Genomic DNA, 19487 nt, shown 5'->3' with positions numbered 1-19487 from the left:
GTACAAATGTCACATAAAAAATACAGGGGATTCCCCTATGCCCCGCTCCCCACACCTTCCACATTTTCTCACGTTGCCACTAAGCGTGGATTAAAGTTTACATTGTGATTTACACTCTCTCCCTCTCAGTTTTGTAGGTTATGGCAAGATTTATAATGGCCTGTATCTGTCATTGCAATGTCATTCAGGACAATTCCCAAGTCCTCAAAATGCCCCCATATTACACCTGTTTTTCCCTCTCCCTGTCTTCAGAACCTCCAGTGGCCACTGCCTCCACATCAATGATAAAATTCCTTCCATTGCTAGAATCACAATAAGTCTATAGTAGAATACCAGTAAGACCATTCTAGTCCATAGTTCATTCACCAATCCTGAGGATTCTGGGATGGTGATGCCCATTCCACCTCTAATTGAGAGGGGGTTGTGATCCCATAGGGCCGATGGATGGGACTCTCTTGCTTGCAATTGTAGACTCTCGGTTCCTTGGTATGGTAATTGTCCAATGATATTCTTACTACATTTTAATAATGATGTATATTTGTTCTTGTTCATAGAAGAACATTCTTTTATTTTTACAATTAACCACAGTCCTCATCCACAACCAGGTTCACCATTTTATACAGTGCCTGGATTATTCTCTAGCTTTCTTTCAATTGACATTTACATCCCTAGACTACCCCTTTTCAACCACAATCATATTTATAAATCATCTAGGTTATTTATACACTATAATGCTTTACCATCAACTTGCCCCAGTTCCACATTTTTACAATCAAGCAAATTACAATTTCTACATGGGTTAAGAATCAGAACCCCTTCTCAGCATTTCCCTAATGACTAATGATGGCTACAATCTTTATATACATTTATTGGCCGTTTTAAACGTGCCTGTTTGAAGCTTTTGTCTAGTTTTCTGTTGGATTGTCCTTTTCTTATTGACTTGTATGTTATATTTTTAAATAAATTTATTTTAGGTATGACCCATTCATTGGCTATATGAGCTGTGAATATCTTATCTTGCTCTCTGGTTGCTTTTTCATTTTCTTAAAGGAATGGTTTGATGAAGAAATGTCTTTAACATAAAAGTACCTAAATTTATACCTCTTTTGTTTTATAGTTAATAATTTCACATCTTGTTTAATAATTTTTCCTATTCTGAGATCATGAAAAGAGTCCGATATTATCTTATAGAAAATCTATTATTTTTTCATTTACATTGAGACCCACATACTACCTAGAATTCATTTTTGCATATGGTATGAGTAAGAGTCAGATCATCATTTATTACTTTGCAATACAGTCATTTGCTACAAGTGCAATGTCCACAGATGCAAGGGTTGGTTATGAGGTTTTTATTGTAACTCCGTCTGTCTCTTTGATGATCCTTTTACAAGTAACACCCTGTTTTAAATACTGGAAGAAAATTGTTATCTGTATAATAGTGAGTCTTAAAATCCAGGTATAATCCATTTATTTCTGTCTTCTTTATTTTTTCTTAATAATGTTTCAATTTTTTTCTCCATTTGTTCTTTTATATTTTCCTAGGTATTTGATGTTTTGCTGCAATTTTAAAAAAATATTTGATTAAATTTTTCTATTTGTTGCAGGCATAGGGCTGTACACTTGATTTTTTTCAAGGAGGTACCAGAGATCGAACCCAGGACCTCATATATGGCACTCAACCACTGAGCTACATCTTCTTCCCTTGATTTCTTTTTAAAGATTTATTCTTTATTTTTTATTCCCCCCCCCCCATTGCCGCTTGCTTGCTGTCTCTTCCCTGTGTACATTTGCTGCGCATTCTTCTGTGTCTGCTTGTCTCCCTTTGTTGCATCATCTTGCTGTGCCAGCTCTCCACAGGCATGGGCTGTCAGCATTCTGTGCCCAGCCAGCCTGCCTTCACAAGGAGGCTGTGGGAGGCCAGGGCCTCCCATGTGATAGACGGGAGCCCAATCAGTTGCACCACATCCACTTCCCTCCCCTTGATTTTTGTACATATGCCTTGTATCCCATCCCATTGTAAGTTTTTCATCTTTAGCAGAGAAAATGAAGTCTCATACTTTTCTGAACTTGCTAATAATCGTTATCATGAATGGTTGTTGAATTTTATCAAATGCATTTCTTTGGGATATAGAGAAATAATCATAGCAATGATTTTCCCATTTTTCTATTTAATATGTTGCATGCGTTGATTTTTGATTCCACAATCCAGGAATAAACCAAATTTACTCATGGTATATTATGATCTTTATATATTGCAAGATTCTACATGCTAATATGCTGTGTCAGAGTTTTGTATCTGTGTTTGGGAGTGAGATTACCCTGCAATTTTCCTGCCTCATGATGTCCTTGTCAGGTTTTCTTGACAAGTTTGTGCTGGCCTCATAAAATCCATTGTAAAATGCCTCCTTTTTTTCTTTTCTTTGGGAGAGGCATCCAAGTTCTACACAGACTCCACTGACCAGAACTCAACCACACAGCCTTAGGTGGATGCAGTGGAAGATGCAAATGTACTACTTGCCTCGGGAGCCACTTCATAGCATCAAATGTTTGATGCTTCAACACTCAGCTACTATTTCAGTTTTGGCATAGTTTTAATCATAATACATCATTTTGTACTCTGCTTTTTCACTTCATATTTTGCTAAAGCATTTTTATTGTTTCTGTGTAGTTTTCATAATTAGTCTAAACCCTCAGAATATTCTGTTGTATTAATGAATCATAATGTATGGACCATTCCCTCATTGGATATTTAGATTTTGGGGGTTTGATTATAGATTTTTTGATTATAGATTTTCTTGCTATGAACATCTTTGCCTAAAGATTTTTTCTTCTCTTAAATTACTTTCTTAAAATAAATTCTCAATAGCTGGATTAGTGATTCAAAGGAGGTGACTCTTACATATTGCTATGCTGCTTTTAAAATGGTGTCTCAATTTACAGGACCACCATGATAGTGTGGAAATTCCTTATAGCTTACCTAGCTCCTGCTGGGACTGATCCTCCAGCTTCTCCAACTTCTGGGCAGCTCCTCCTGTGACTCAGAAGTTCACACTTCTCAATTTCTTCATATAGGGAAAATTAACATCTTTAAGACATTGAGTAATCCTATCTCACGTCTGGGGATGCATTTCTCTTTACTTGCATATTCTTTTGTAGCCCTCATTAGCATTTAAAATTTTCTTCAAAGGGCTTTTCAAATTCTTTAAGATATATTCCTAGGAACTATTTCTTTTTCATTGCTTTTCTGAATGGGGTCTTTAATACAATTGAATAATTTGACTGCTTGTTTTCTGTACACACGAAAGTTCCTTGTGAACATGTATTTATTCTATACACAGCCATACAACTAATTCAGATACAACGTGTAATCATTAAATCCCTCTTCCTCTTCCACTTTGTGAAAGTTATTCCTTTTCTTTATTCTTATACAAGGCCATGAATAACATCATATTTGGAAAGCATCCAATGCCTTTTATTTTTGCCTTTTCAGCATCTTCGGAGATGACCCTATAATTACCTTCTTTTGGTCTCTTAATATAGCAAATTAAGAGTTCGGTTATCATTTAATCCCCGTACAACAACCTGGTTATGGTGCACTGCTCTTTGAATACGCTCCTCTGGATTGCGTTTGCTAACAATGGGGCTCCTCCATTAATGTGGCAAGGAAACCATGTATGTGGTTAGCGGTGCCATTTCTTCTGAGGCTGAAACAGACATAAATAAACAGGAAAACGGACTACCAAATCCGTGCTCACTGGCGTCCAGAGGCAGAGGGTCCGCGAGGAAATACCGAACAGCGGATGAGTACAAGACAGGAGTGGGTACCGGGAACAAACACTTTACACCCAAGCACTACGATGCGTGGTCTGCACACTCAGCGGGAGAGCCCTCACCAAACAGGAGCCCCATCCGGGGTTCCTCCCTTTGTCCGCGGGGGCCTTGGAAATCGTAGCCCCGCCCCTCCGATCTCGACCCCGCCTCCGCGTCCTGCAGCTCTGGCAAGCCCACTATTGCGCCTGCGCATTGGCGACACCCCCCGACCCGTGGGCGGGTCCCTGTCCTGCGCGGGTCCCTGTCCTGCCTACTCCTTCGTTCCCGCTCCCAGATCGCCGCACAGGACCCGCCTTCGCAGACACGCACTTCCGGCGACGCTGCAGCAGCACAGTTCTCGGTATCCCTGCAGAGCCCGATAGAGCCGAGCAGAGGCGAGCAGAGCGAGCAGGGCGCGATGGACAGTCAGGCGAAGCTGATCAAGTTCCTCCTGCTGGCCCGGCCCCGGCGGCCCCAGACGCGTCGGTGGCGGAACCCGATTCCCTTTCCCGAGACGTTTGACGGCAGTACCGAGCGGCTCCCGGAGTTTATCGTCCAGACCGGCTCGTACATGTTCGTGGACGAGAACATATTCTCCACCGACGCCCTGAAGGTGACGTTCCTCATCACCCGCCTCACCGGGGCGGCGCTGCAGTGGGTGATCCCCTACATCAAGAAGCAGAGCCCCCTCCTCAATGATTACCGGGGCTTCCTGGCCGAGATGAAGCGCGTGTTCGGCTGGGTGGAGGAAGACTTCTAGGCCGGGACACCCTCGGGCCTGGGGGCGGGGGAGCTGGGGAGGGGCCCCCGCCCGGGTCTTCGCCGCCGATGGCGCCCTCCCTCCCCGCCCCCGCTCCCCCCTCCGCGAGCCGCCGCGTTCTCCCCGCGCTCCTGTCCCCTCCCGCGTCGTGCTTGTCTTTGTTCCAGAAATAGTGCTCCACGTCCCCGCTGCTGCCGCTGCTGCCGCTGGGCCTGGATCTGGAGCGAGCCGCCGCCCTCTTCGGCCCGCTCAGCCCCTCCCATGCGCCCTGGGACTCTGTCTTGTGCTCCATCCGCAAGCTGGGCCCCTGTGACATGCTGGACAGACCCTCGACAGCCCGGCCACTGCCATCTGCACCCCCTGCCAGACCACCAGGCCTGCAGCGGACTGCCTAGAGACCTGCGCTGGCGCGGCCATCACCGTGCACCACGTCCCAGCGACAGACGGCCGCCTTTGACCATCAGGACTCTCCTAGGAGGTATCTGAGCTGGCCATAGCCCCTGGACAATGATTCAGACAGTCACCACCCAGCAAGCGGCCAGCGTTTCATGTTCAGCGGTGCCCATTCCCTCCCGCTCCCAGAAACTTCATCTGCCCTGACCAGACATGGCTGTCAGGGCCCAGGTGTGCCTGGCAGCCAAATCGAGTCTTTTTTTTTCCCTGTGGACCAGTTATTTTTGCCCAGATTCCAGTTATCTTTAGTATTTGCAACTGTCTCTCAGATGTGTGCCTTTCCTTCAAAGCATTAAGCCCTGCTCTCTGCCCAGCTCCTCAACACTACCTGGACAAAAATCATCCATATTTTCAATAAATGTGAGATACTATTAAAAAAGAAATTGAGTCTCAGTGAATGTAACACCTTCTCCTTAACCTGGGTATGGGATCCATATCTTGTTCACAAACTGCATTTCTCTACCTTTTCAATGCTCATTTTGTCTCTTAGGTTAGCAATCAGAAAATTTAAGAGTCCTGTGGATGTCCAGGAGATGAAGATGGCACTGGCAACCATTCATTTCAAAGTGAGGAAGCTCCTAAACCATTTAGGATGGTTCCATGCCCTTTAAGAAATGGCCCTGGCCTGATTTTGGCCAAGACGATGTGAGAAGTCAGCTGGGAGGCTTTACATCCAAGTTTTGCGTTTGCTTCCCCTCAAAATTGGCCTAAATGCACAATTTCCAAATCATTTGAAACCATAAATCCCACACAGATTTTGGTGAACACCTGTCAAGGTTTTATTTAACCTGTTATTCAGGGCTGCAGCAGAATGACTAAGGTGCTTGGAAAAGAGGATTTACCTTCGTAGAGCCTTGAATATGTTGGTATAGGATAAAGAAACACAGACTGTGGTTGGTAATTTAGGTACAAACCTGGTTGATGACCTGCAGGACAGTAAAACTAACCTTTCCCAATAGATGGAATAAAAATTAATACTCCTTACTGTTTCTCTGCAGGCTAACCCCTTAAATCTACAGTATTGTAAAAAAGCCTCCACTCCCTCATGTTGGTCAAAGTTAAATATTCTAACAAAGTCAGATGATCCTCAGGTGGGCTTATAGGATAACACTGGTGTGATGTTAAAAGATCATGCAATTGGCTTGTGGCCTTGTTTCTAAACGTGGGAGATTTTTCCAGATCATGAAAAAAGAATAAATCACAGCAGTGGGTTATCACTATTTTTTTTCCTCCTCATTTGTACAGATAAGCTTTTGCCATTCATGTGGTTCACAGGGCTGTACATTATAGCAAGAGGTATTTTATCTGTATTATATATCTGAATATGATTTTGTTTCCTCAAATAATAAAAACATCATTAACTTGCAATTCAGCATGTAATAGGTCAAAGTCCTTTTGAAATCACAGGAAAAAGTCAAAATACTTAATAAAAATGAAATTGTAATGGTTTACCGGGTTCTTAAAGCTGTTAAAACCAGACTGATTATGAGGTGCTGGTTCAAGGTTTTGGCAGTCTGCTTTCCTGGATGGACACGAAGGAGGATTAGGTTAAGCATATTCATTACATAGATTCTGCTAATGTGGTTTGAAGTGTGTTTGGAAGCAGTTTACATTAGGAGTAGGCCCAGTATATCCCCTACAATCTGTGTCCCCTGGGCTTTAAGGGAGACAATAGGCAGTGACCTGCTGGGAATCCTTTGAACAGTGTTGGGAACTCCACAGGTTTCTTCCTCCTGCCTGAATGGCTCTGTTAGGTAATTGTCCCTTCGTCCATAGTAGTTCTGTCCTCCCAATTCTCTTTTGTGATGCAAAAATCTTGGGGAAGGATAACAGTTTGCAAGTGTTAGTTATGAGTATATTAGCAAGATTCTCTAAATGGACAAAGGAATGGAATTTGTAAGGGGATAAAGCAGTTCTTTTTTATTTCTCTTTTATTTTTTATTAGAGAAGTTGTGGTCTTACAAAGCAATCATGCATAATATGCAGAATTCCCATACACCACCCCTCTACCAACACCTTACATTGTTGTGGTACATTTGTTACAGATTACAAAAGAACGTGATCATACTATTACCTCTAACCATGGTCCATAGTGTAGACTTAGTATATTTTTTCCATACACCAAAAGGAGTTCTTTTTCAATACTTTGCGATCTCAGCCATTGCATTTGTCATTCTTGGTTTGTTTCCCTCCCTTCCTTCTCAGCAATCTACTCTGTACTCGACCAACAAACTTCAACTCAGAAGGAGGGATAAACATAAAGGCTTACAGTAGAAAGGTGAAGATAAGAGGGAAAAAAGAGAAAATACAATTAACCTCTTTTTTGTTTTCTTTTTTGGTGGTTAGGACCAATAAATGCCTTGGAACCCATTCTTAAGATAGTATTAGACAAATTGTGGACACTCAAATCCACAACAATTTAATATGGGGATAAAGTGGACTATGGGTGGTTCGGTGCCCTGAGGTCTTGGATTCCAGGGTAATCCTAGAAGAAAGAACCCTGGAAAGTCCCTTGTCCCCACTTCACCCCAGAAGGCTAAGTGTACCCTATAAAGTAACGTCAGCCCTAGGGAGAGAAGAGGATTCCACGTGGACTCCGTGAGTATGCCTGGTCTACCTAGAAGCCTACCACTAGCAGTTTGAAGAGAGCTGAAGGCATAGGCTGGGAGAGTGAATAGCAGAAATCCTGAACTCAGAGAGACTTCCTCCAGGGGTCTCTGCAGAGTCTTATGTCCCTCCCTGTTTCTAAAGATTGAGACACTGCTTTGCCTTCATCATGTGGCGTACTGTGGCTACTAAGGTTCTACAACAAGGAGTTCTGAGCAGCAATGAGTCTAAGAGAAAAAATAATCATATGGCCCTAGGTATGAACTGTAAGAAAGGTTCCAGTGCAACAGCAGAGGCCACCTGCTTCTACAGCTTACTTGTGCCTTCTGGCCCTGCTTCTGTTCACCCCTTCCATCTCAGTGGATTGCTGCTGAGCCTGTTTGATTGTATGATTTTTGTGGGACTGACAGAACCCTGCTCATGTTTGGCAGTCCTACCTGCATAGACACTTGATATCCAAAGATCTGCTGTTTCATCTCTACCAGGATCTAGTATCCCAGGAGTTGTTTTGTGAATGGTATAATTCTCCACTCTATATGGTGCGTCATTTTTTCAGATCGTTAGAGGTCCATGTTGTGATTCTCCTGTGGAGATTTGCTACAATCTGTAGATGACATTTCCCCCTCCATTTACATATCTAACGCTGCAATTTATCAGTATTTATGGACCAAGCACCAGGGCTTCTTGGATTGCAGCCAGGACCTGCAGAACAGCCCATTCCTGCCATGGACTCCACTTGAATCTGGCGGCCTTCAGTGTCACTTGCTAAATGTGCCACTGAAGCAGTGTCATAATTGGCGCAGTATTCCTAAGAATACCTAAGTATTCCAAAGGGTAAAACATGCTACCTCCAGAACCCAAAGAGACTTCATTCTTAGTGTTGAGAGGCGACACTATTGTTTACTTTGGAGGAAATATTCCTAATCACTGGATCCCTAAAAAGGTCACTGATGTAGTGAAGATTCATGGATTTGTTGAATCTTCATGAAATTTAACTCCCACCCTCTGGAGTGTCTTACCAAAACCTCTGATATACTTAAACTTCTTGTTCATCTGGCCCAAGTAATATAATGTTTTCTATAAAGTACTCCAATGTGGTATTCTGCAGAATGTACAGGTGATCTTGGTCCCTTTGGACTATATGTGACAGAGAACAGATATGGTGGTTTGGAGCTATGTACCCCAGAAAAACATATTCTTAAGTCTAATCCATTCCTGTGGGGTGAACCCATTTTAAGAATGACCTTTCAATGAGGTTACTTTAGATAAGGTGTGGCCCCACCCAATCTTGATGGGTCTTAATCCTATTACTGGAGTTCTTTATAAGCAGAATGAAAATCAGACAGATAAAGAAGCCACAGTAAGCAAGAAGCTGGAATTCAACAGAACTTAAAAGAGAAGGGAGAGGTCAGAAGAGGTCCATTTGTATTGCTATGTGGCAGAGGAGCCCAGGACCAGCAGCTAGCCCCAGAATGCCACAGTCTTCTGAGAGAGAGCTTTGTCTTGATGATGCCTTAACTTTGGATTTCTCCTAGCCTCAAAACCATGAGCTAGTACATTCCCATTCTTTGAACAGACCCACTGCATGATATTTGCTTGAGCAGCCAAGGAACTAAAATAATGGGAGAGTTATTGCATAAGAGTCTCATGTGAATATGAATATGAACTGCTTTTGGTCTTCCTTCCCAATAAGAGAAAAGAACTCATTTTCCAAATCTCAGCAATCCAGACCACGTACATGAGGCTGTGTTAATGTCCTCTAGCAAAGATACCACATTTGGCATAGCAAATGCAACTGGGGATACAACTTAGTTGAGTTAGCCATAGTCCAACTCTCATTCTCCAGGGTTCATCTGATTTTTGCAGGGAACAGACTGGTGAATTATGCTGAGAACCACCACCTCTGAATTAGTGAAGTCTTTAATAATCTCTGCCATTCCCGCTGGGTTGCATATTGTTTTTTATGCCCTTCTTGAAATGAATAATGTGTCCAGGCAAGTGCTAACTTTCTACTGGGTAGGGGAAATATGCCATAAAGGCCCAGGCCCTGAATGGATAGGATGAGGAAATATTTTGCATATCTTTCTAAAAAAATTATTTTAAAAATGTACCTACCAAGCAATAACTTGCCCTTCCTGCCTCCCCTCATTCCCTAGTAACCCCTAATCTACTTTCTATCTCTAAACATTTGCTTTTCTTAGACAGTTCATGTAAGTAAAATCTACAGTATTTTACCTTATGTTCCTTGCTTATTTCACTCAGCATAGTGTTTTCAGTGTTCGTTCATGTTACAACATGTCTCAGAACTTCATCCCTTCTTATGGCTGAATAGTATTCCACTGTGTGAATGTACCACATTTTGTTTTTCCATTCATCTATTGATGGACACTTGGATTATTTCCACCTTTTGACTATTGTGAATACTGTTGCTATGAACATTGGTGGACAAGTATCATTTGGATCACTGTTTTTCAATTTCTTTGGGTATTTTTCTAGAAGTGGAATTGCTGGGTCATGTGGCAATTCTGTATTTAACTTTTTGAGTAACCCTCATACTGTTTCCCATTTTACATTCTGGTACATGTTGTTTTTTAAAGTGTATCTTTATTAGAGAAATTGTAGGTTTGCAGAAAAATCATGCAGAAAATAAAGAGTTTCCATATACCACCCACATTATTAATACCCTGCATTAGTGTGGTAACTTTGGTACAATTGATGAAATAACATGATTAGAATTGTACTATTACCTTAGTCCATAGTTTACATTAGGGTTCATTATTTGTGTTGCACAGTCTTATGATTTAAAAATTTTTATTCTAGTGACATATATACAAACCAGACTTTCCCCTTTTAGCCACATTCAAATAAATAACTTAGTGGCATTATTTACATTCACAATGTTGTTCTACCAAAATCACCATCCATTACCGAATTTTTCCATCACTCCAAACAGAAATTCTGTATCTATTAAGCATTAACTCCCCATTCCATACCCCAAACTCAGCCTCTAGTAACCTGTATTCTAGTTTCTGACTATGAATTTGCTTATTCTAATATTTCATGTCAGTGAGATCATACAATATTTTTTCTTTTGTGTCTGGCTTGTTTCACTTAAAATGATTTCCTCAAGGTTCATCCATGTTGTTGTATGAACCAGAATTTCATTCCTTTTCACAGCTGAATAATATTTCATTATATGTATAGACCACATTTTGTTTATCCATTCATCTATTGATGGATTCTTGGGTTGCTTCCATCTTTTGATAATTGTGAATAATGCTGCTAGGACCATCAGTGTTCAAATATCTGAGACCTTGTTTTCAGTTCTTTCAGATGTATACCTAGTGTGGGATTGTGAGGTAATACGGTAATTCTATATTTAATATAATTTTTAAGGAACTGCCATACTATTTTCCTCAGTGGCTGCACCATTTTACATTTCTATGCATATATATTTTTAAAGTATGACATTTTTATTTGTTCAGAATGCTCATTTATAATATTAACTGAACTTAAAAATGATTTGTTTTTCAATGAAGTTAACATCTGTGACAGTTTGATATTGTTTATGAATTCAAAAAATAGATATTGGATTATATTTGTAAACTGGTCTGTCCCTCCAGGCATATTAGATTATATTGGATTCAGAGGTTTCACTTTTACTTGATTAAATAATGAATTAAGGCTTTGATTGGGGAATGTGAGTATGACATTGAGTCCCTGCCCCCTTGGTGGGCAGAGACTCAGAGAAAACTACACAGCAGAACAGAGGAGATAGTTGGAGTTTTGGTGCTAGAATTTTGAGCTGGAGCCTGGGAAGCAAACACACAGAAGAACACAGAGGAATAGAGATAGATCCACAGACATGGCAGAGGCCCAGGAAGAGAGATGAGTTGTTTGCCTGATAGTCTACAGCTGACTTTGTGGAGAGATTTGCTCTTGGGGAGAGAGACAAAGCTTAGAGAGCCTGATGGCCTACAGCTGATATTGGAAGGAGCTGGGACCACAGAGTCTTAAGAGGAAGAGGAAGTCTGAATGTTGGCAGCCATCTTGCTCCAACATATGGCAACAGATTTTGATGAGGGAAGTAACTTATGCTTTATGACCTGGTAACTCTAAGCTTCTACCCCAAATAAAACCATTATAAAAGCCAACAAAATTCTGGTTTTTTGCATCAGCATCCTTTGGCTGACTAATACAACATCTAAAATAATTAAATTTAAATATTAAGAGTTTATAACAAAAATGGGCATATATATAGTCTTATCTGATATTTGGATAGTAATACATACACCATAAAATGACATTTATTCTTTTTTTTATCAGAACATACTCTCCCAATCAGATACAGAAGTGAAGAAGTAACAGAATTATTCTAATTCTTTCCTGTGTTCAAGTACAAGATTTCAGTCTAGAATTCACAAATAGAATTGTTAACCAAGATTTAGAGTATTTCTTCCTCGTTCATGTCTGAAGAACTTATTTCTCTAAAAATTTTATATTTTATGATCTTTCCTTTGAAATATGAAAGATATGGAATATACTGAGTTATACAAGCAGCTTTATACATCCTTTTGAAAACTTATTTTTTTAAAATACCACAGATTAATTATTATATATCTGTCATACAAGACTTTGCTACTCACACACTTCTTTAAGCAATATTCAAGTATATTTGTGCTTTGTATGTTTATATTATTTCAGAACATATTTTTAGCTTGCAATGAAATTGTACATCTACAAAAATTTCTCAAATATTTAATGAATGAGACAAAACAGTCCCTATGAAAATATAAACTGCTGCCATAGCTTTTTCATCTTTACTTATTTTTTTAATGAATTTCCTGATAACCCTGTAATTTCCGGTTCTTTTTGGAAGTTGATAAATTTTTATCATTGCTATCTCATCACTGCTGCTTTCTCAGCTTGGCAAATCCATTGCAGCTTTTTTGAACACACAGTAGTCACTGTGCATATCATTGTAGAAGTGAAATCTGATAGTGCTGGTATTTATCATTTCCAGTTATATTAACAGCAGGACCACCTTATTAGATGCTTCTAAGGAATTTATTAGATTCTGCAGCTCTTCTCAACTCATTTCAACCTCACCATCTTCTTTTACATCTAGATGAATGTTTAAAAGTGACATTTGTAATATAACAATCTTGTTACAACAAAGAGCAAGCTTTAACTGCCAATCAAAATCCTGCACCTGTGCAGAGGAAATATCAACCATTTCTCCTAGTAAAGCCTGCTTGATTTCATCTTTCTTACTTTTCACACGTTTCATGACAGCTTCTTGATGAAATGAATGCAACTGATTCAATTGCTGAAATATCTCTTCATCAGATAAATTTTTACCAACCATAGCTTTGAAAAATTTTGTAATATCTTCCAGAACAGGCATCCATTCTGTTGAATCCCAAACACTGTGATAATCCTGGTAAAGAGGACAAACACATTCACAAATGCCGTCAATTATTTTGTGAAGAAGCTGCAGGCCCAGCTCAGCAGCAGTTTCTACAGCCACCGCAATGGCATCCCCTCTTCCACTTCCATCCGTAGTGCATATTGACTTTCTTTTTAAACAAATCAATTTTATTGATATGTATTAATAAAGCATACAATTCATTCAAAGTAAATAATCAATAGTGTTTAGTATAATCACGAAGTTATGCATTTATTATTTCAATAATTATTAGAGCATTTTCATTATTTCAATAACAATAATAATCGTAAAACACAAAAGAGACAAACAGACATATTGGCTTTTGATACACTAACTTCATTGGGCAGGTTGCATTTCAGAGGCTTCCACTTGGGCTTCCCTTCTGTGGTAACTCTTACTTCACAGGGCAAGGAACCAATGTGGGGGCTCTGGCATCTACCAACCATGTTCCTACTAATTATAAATTCAAGGACCAATGAAATGTCCACTGGGTCTCATGCCTGTTTACTCAGTTAACTGTGCACTATTTCAAGGACTTCCGATACAGGTTCATGTTGATACCCAGGAACATGAAACATCACCATACACTCCTGCTATGGTAGAGGTATGTGAAAGCAGATAATAAATAGAATCCTGAACCACATCTGGTTCCCAGTGTATCCACTGGGTCATTTCCCCATTCTTTGGGTGTCACTTTGAACTTGCCACTTGGTATGATAACTGTATTCCCCTTGTACTACTACTTGACCTCGATTATTTTGGAATCTTATAATTTCTATTGCCTTCAGGGAGTCCAGTTTTTCATAAGCATCTCTTACTGTCAGTCAAACCCTAGAGAGTACATCCACCACTAAGCTTTACAGTGATGATTGCTACCCCTCTCACCAGTACAATCTCTACTGATTTGGTAAACTGAATGATCTCCAAACCCCTCTCCCTGCATTACATATTTAGATGGTGGGCTTTCTGGCTTCACGAAGTACATCTGCTCTAGTAAGAGGCATTTCTTTGAGCTCTTTAATTCTTTTTTTTCCTACTGTCTACCTTGGCTTCTGTGGCATTTATCACTTAGCATCATTCCTCACTTTCTCCAAACTTCCAAGTGCTACCCTAGCAGCATGGTAGAACCATCTCCCTGGGCCTTAGCCAGGAGGTTAAAACTGATATCTCAGGAGAGTTTTGCCATACTGGTAAACTCTATTATCCAACTTTATACTTCATTCCTCTTGATCCAGCACCTCAGGATTCAGTCACATACATATTCTTCTAGTTGCAGGTTCACAAATTTCTGCTGAATCAACCTAAACGTCACAATCCTAAGTTTTAGGATCCCATTCTGGCTAAGTAAGTGTATTAGTCAGCCAAAGGGGTGTTAATGCAAAATACCAGAATCCTGCTGGCCTTTATAAGGGGTATTTATTTGGGGTAGGAGCTTACAGTTAACAAGTCATAAAGCATAAGTTACTTCCCTCACCAAAGTCTATTTTCACGTGCCAGAGCAAGATGGTGGCCAACAGCTGTGAGAGTTCAGGCCTCCTGGGTTCCTCCCTTCCAGGTTCTTGCTTCTCTATGGGCTCAGGGTTCCTCTCATCCCAGGTCTTGCTTCTTCTTGGGCTCAGGTTTCCTCTCTTCCTGGGGCTGGCTTCCCTTTCCTCTGTGAGCTTACTTCCCGGGGCTCTAGCTTAAGGCTTCAGCATCAAACTCCAACATCAAAACTCCAACATTGAAAACCCTCAGCTCTGTTCTTTGCCGTGTCTTTTATCTGTGAGTCCCCACCCACCAATGGGTGGGGACTGAACAGCCTACTAACATGGCCCAATCAAAGCCCTAATCATAATTTAATCACACCCAGATACAGACCAGATTACAAACATAACCCAATAGCTATTTTTGGAATTCATAACCATATTAAACTGCTACTGTCAGTGTCTAGCAGACTGGACTTTGGTCTAGGAGACCTGCCTAGGTTGAGAATTCAATATTCTCTGGAGTATCACTCCCTTTATAATTAGATGCTAGTCTAGACCTAATTCTTAGACTTTTTCTGCACTCCACTTTCAGGACATGAGATTCTTTTTAAATGGTGCCTAAGAGACCCTTTGACTTTCAACCATACCTTCATTTGGTTATTGATAATCCTTAGCCTTTGAATATCTTTAATTAATCAATAGCCTCTGGTAACAAACATCTAATTGCATCATCTTTAAAATCACCACTTACCTCGAACCTCTCCAACATTTGAGGTATTGTACCGCCAGTAATACGACTCCCTTCTAGTAGTATCTTTTCCCAGTTCACCACTGGGGAAGCTTTTGACAGTTGTGCTGCTATCACTTTATAGGAGTAATCAGTACTTCACTTACCACCAGTGATGTAGTCCTCATTTCTAGATAATTGATAGGTAACTGGCATCAAAATCGTATTATTATTTTACAACATGCTTTTTAGGACCATGCCTCCACCAAATATTAAACTTCAAGTCACCCCGGAAACAGGCTCTTATAAAATGTTAAAGGAGAGAGGGAAGCAGGATTGAGCAGAGCAAGTATTTGAAGACAGATACAGTTGCAACAGAGACCTCAACTGATCCCACAGAAACATCTAAAGCTGAGACAGCCCTTCAGAAATTTTTTAATTGAGGAAAGGCCAGGCCATTGTAGCTCATTGACTAGCCATTACAGGTGGTCTTAATTGGAGGAGGTGATGTACCCTGGGCAAGGAAGCTCCTGTCAACAATAGCAATGTCTCATGAGTGACTCAGCTGTGACTTTCTGCAGCCTACATTGCCAGCAGCTGGGAGAATGAGTGCTTCAGTCACGAAGGTGGTATTTGGGCAGCACATCATAACATTCACTTTGTCCATCAATAAGGGAATGGAATCAGTGCAATGGAACATGACTCAGCCTTTAAGAAGAAGAAGGCAGACCTATACTAGCTGTGTTGGAAAGACTTTTTGCAAGTTTTTAAGTTAGAAACACAATGTGCAAAATACTGTGCATAACACGGCCTGTTTTCATTAACCCCCAAAGGCCTACATTTTAATACACACACACAACTAGCTAAGCATTAAGAAAAAGATAGACATGTACTAGGTTGTTTACATAGGTTATAAGAGGTGGAGAAATGTTGATGCCAGAGATGGAGTAGGCCCTTTGGGGAGAGGGACCCACAAAAAAAAAGGGAAAGAAAAAAGGCTGCAATAAAATGGGGGTGGGAATTAATGTATGACTTTGAAAACTGAAAATTCTGTAGAAATTTTTGAGAAGAATATACTGTCAATCAGACTCCCAACAAGAAAATGACACACACAAATGGGGAAACCGAGGGGAATTTAATGAAGAGGCTACATACAAGGAAGTGGGTTGGGCTTATAGAAATTGTGATAGACTGGATAATTATTCTGCAAATATTCAATCCTCATCCCCTTTGGGGTGGAGTGTACTTCACTGTTCTACTGATTCTTAATTTTTTAAACAAATCAATTTTATTAATACATATTAATAAAGCATACAATTTATGTACAATCAATGGTGTTTGGTATAATCATTTAATGCATTAATCACTTCAATCATTAATAAAGCATTTTCATTATTTCAATAATAATAATGAACAAAAAACAGACAAAAACCAAGAAAATTCCTCACCTCTCAATCTCTCTCTGTTTCCCCTGCTGTACATAGCTGCTATTTCTGGCTATTCTTGCACAATCATTTATTTGTTTATTAAGCAGTTTTATTGAGATATGTTCACATACCATATGATCTATCCAAAGTGTATAATCAAGGGCTTTTTTTTAACTGTTAAAAAATCCTTTATTGTAAAATTATAAAAAACAGAAAAATACATTGAAAGCAAATACAAATTTTGAACAAGAGTGTAAGACCAGGTTAGATTTAATAAAATCAATTATAAAAATAGATAGCATAGCAACAGTCATTTATAAATGTAAATAGTAATTCAAACATAATAGACATTAATTGTAATTATTATAATTTTCTACAAGATTTATTTTATTTATTTATTTCCCCCTTTCCTATTGTTTGCACTCCCTGTCTGCTCTGCTCTTTGTTGTCTTCTTTTTTTTTTTGGAGGCACCAAGAACTGAATCCAGGACCTCCTATGTGGTAGGTAGGCACCCAACTGCTTGAGCCACATCACTTCCCTAAGTCTAATGTTATGAGGCAGAAAAACTGAAAATCTTGCTCAACAGTACTCATGCTAAATCATTATTAATCCAGATAGATTTTTTAAAGATTTAATTATTCCCCACACACACACATTATTTGCACTCGCTGTGTGCTCTCTGTGTCTGTTCATTGTGTGCTCTCTGTGTCTGTTCGTCTTCTTTTTAGGAGGCACTGGGAACTGAACCTGGGACCTCCCATGTGTGAGGGAGGCACCCAATTGCTTGAGCCACATCTGCTTCCCCAGATAGATTATTTTAATTAAAGAATAGGAACAAGAAATGGTTAAAGAAAAATAAAGTATCCAAGAATATATCTGTTCTCTAGCCCTCCTCGATTAAAAGCAAGAGATTGTTTATTTTGTATGAAAAAGATTACAAAATACTGATCACAGGAACCATTTGCTAGTTGCACTGAGTAATTATTGTTCATGTACTATATCGCTGTTATTTTACAGTTATCTGGTCTGCTCCAGTTCTTTTTTGGTGCCATTTGCAGGGAATACCTTTTCCCAACTTTTCACTTTTAACCTGGTTGTGTGCTTACGTCTGCGGTGGGTTTCTTGTAGACAACATATAGATGGCTCATATTTTTTTTATCCATTGTATCAGTCTGTCATTTAATTGGGCAGTTCAATCCATTAACATTCAGTGTTATTGCTGTAAAGACATTGCTTACTTAATCCATTTTGTCCTTCAGCTCTCTGTTGTCATATCGCTTTATTGTCTATTTATCCTTTAGTATACCCTTCCTAATAATCTTAATTTCTTCACTCTTCTTCAAATCTCTCATCCTTATTTTTCCTTTCAGGCTGCAGCACACCCTTTAGTATCTCCTGCAAATCTGGTCTTTTGGCAACATACTCTATTAGTTTTTATTTATCTGTGAAGACTTTGAACTCACCCTCATTTTTGAAGGACAGCTTTGCTGGATACAGAATTCTTGGCTGGCAGTTTTTCTCTTTCAGTACCTTAAATGCATCATATCACTTTCTTCTCCCCTCCATGGTTTCCGATGAGAAGCTGACAATCTTATTGAGTTTCCCTCATATGTGTTATTTTGCTTTTCTCTTGCTGCTTTCAGAATCCTTTTTTTATCTCTGATATTTCTCATTCTGAATAGTAAGTATCTCATGGTAGGTCTATTCAGATTTATTCTGTTTAGGGTGCACTTTCCTTCTTGAATATTGATATTTATGTCCTTCATAAGAGCAGGGAAGTATTCAATCATTATTTCCTCAAATGTTCTTTCTGTCCCTTTTCCATTCTCTTCTCCTACTGTGACACCCATAATGCAAATGTTTGTGCATTTTACCTTGTCATTCAATTCCCTGAGGCTCTGTTCCATTTTTTCCATTCTTTTCTCTTTCTGTTCTCCTGTTTTTCCCAGTTCAGATGTTCTGTCTTTGAACTCACTAATTCTGCCTTCAAGCAACTCAAATCTGCTCTTATGTGCCTCTGACATATTTTTAACCTCATCCATCATGTCTTTCATTGCCTAAGTTCTGTTACTTTTCTTTGCATGCTTTCAAATTATTCCTTATGCTCTTCCAGTGTCTTATTAATATCCTTTATTTTCTCAGTCATATTTTCTTTATATTCTTTGAAGTGATTTAGGAGAATTGTGTGATTATCACTGATGAATTGTATTACATCCTGTATCTCTTCAAAATATTTGGTTTGTTATTTTGCCTGGGCCATCTCTTCCTGTCTCCTAGTATGGCTTGTAATTTTTTTCTGATGTTTAAACATCTGATTATGTTGATGAATTTACTCTGATGGTTAATTTCTCTTGCCTATTTTTTTATAGTTCTTCTTTGATATTTGGTTCAACTTATTCTCAGTCTTTAAAACTGTACAGCTTAAGTTTCAAAATTGGGCCCGGGCCTCATTAATGATGTGCAGATTTTCTCCCAGGGACTGGATACAGAGAGTGTGAACAGTTTTTGTCCATGCAATTTCCAGACTAGTCAGCAGATGACACTAGTCAGCGCACTTTTCCATGGAGGTTTTCAGTCTGCTTTTCCTGTTTTCCTTTTTTGAATATCCAGATTGGGAGATTCAAAGCGGGCTCTGCTGGCCAAATTCAATGAAGAAAGCATCCCTACCTCCACTCCCTCTTCCCTTGAAACAGCTGACAAGGAGAAAGATGTCTGCTCTCCTCTTAGTTGGCTGCAGTGAACCAGGTGTTTTACCCCAGCTTAATATCTTGGGGATAGAGG

The 19487-nt window shown here is 39.7% G+C and overlaps 1 pseudogene; it reads right to left on the bottom strand.

The window, feature by feature from the left end:
* Positions 1-12656: 12656 nt before the first annotated feature.
* LOC101424778 (COMM domain-containing protein 8 pseudogene) lies at positions 12657-13192 on the bottom strand (annotated as a pseudogene).
* Between the last annotated feature and the right edge of the window lie 6295 nt (positions 13193-19487).

The sequence above is a fragment of the Dasypus novemcinctus genome, chromosome X, assembly GCF_030445035.2.
Source record: "Dasypus novemcinctus isolate mDasNov1 chromosome X, mDasNov1.1.hap2, whole genome shotgun sequence".
NCBI lineage: Eukaryota > Metazoa > Chordata > Mammalia > Cingulata > Dasypodidae > Dasypus > Dasypus novemcinctus.
The sequence above is the reverse complement of the archived record's forward strand: the minus strand, read 5'-3'. Positions and strand labels throughout refer to the sequence as shown.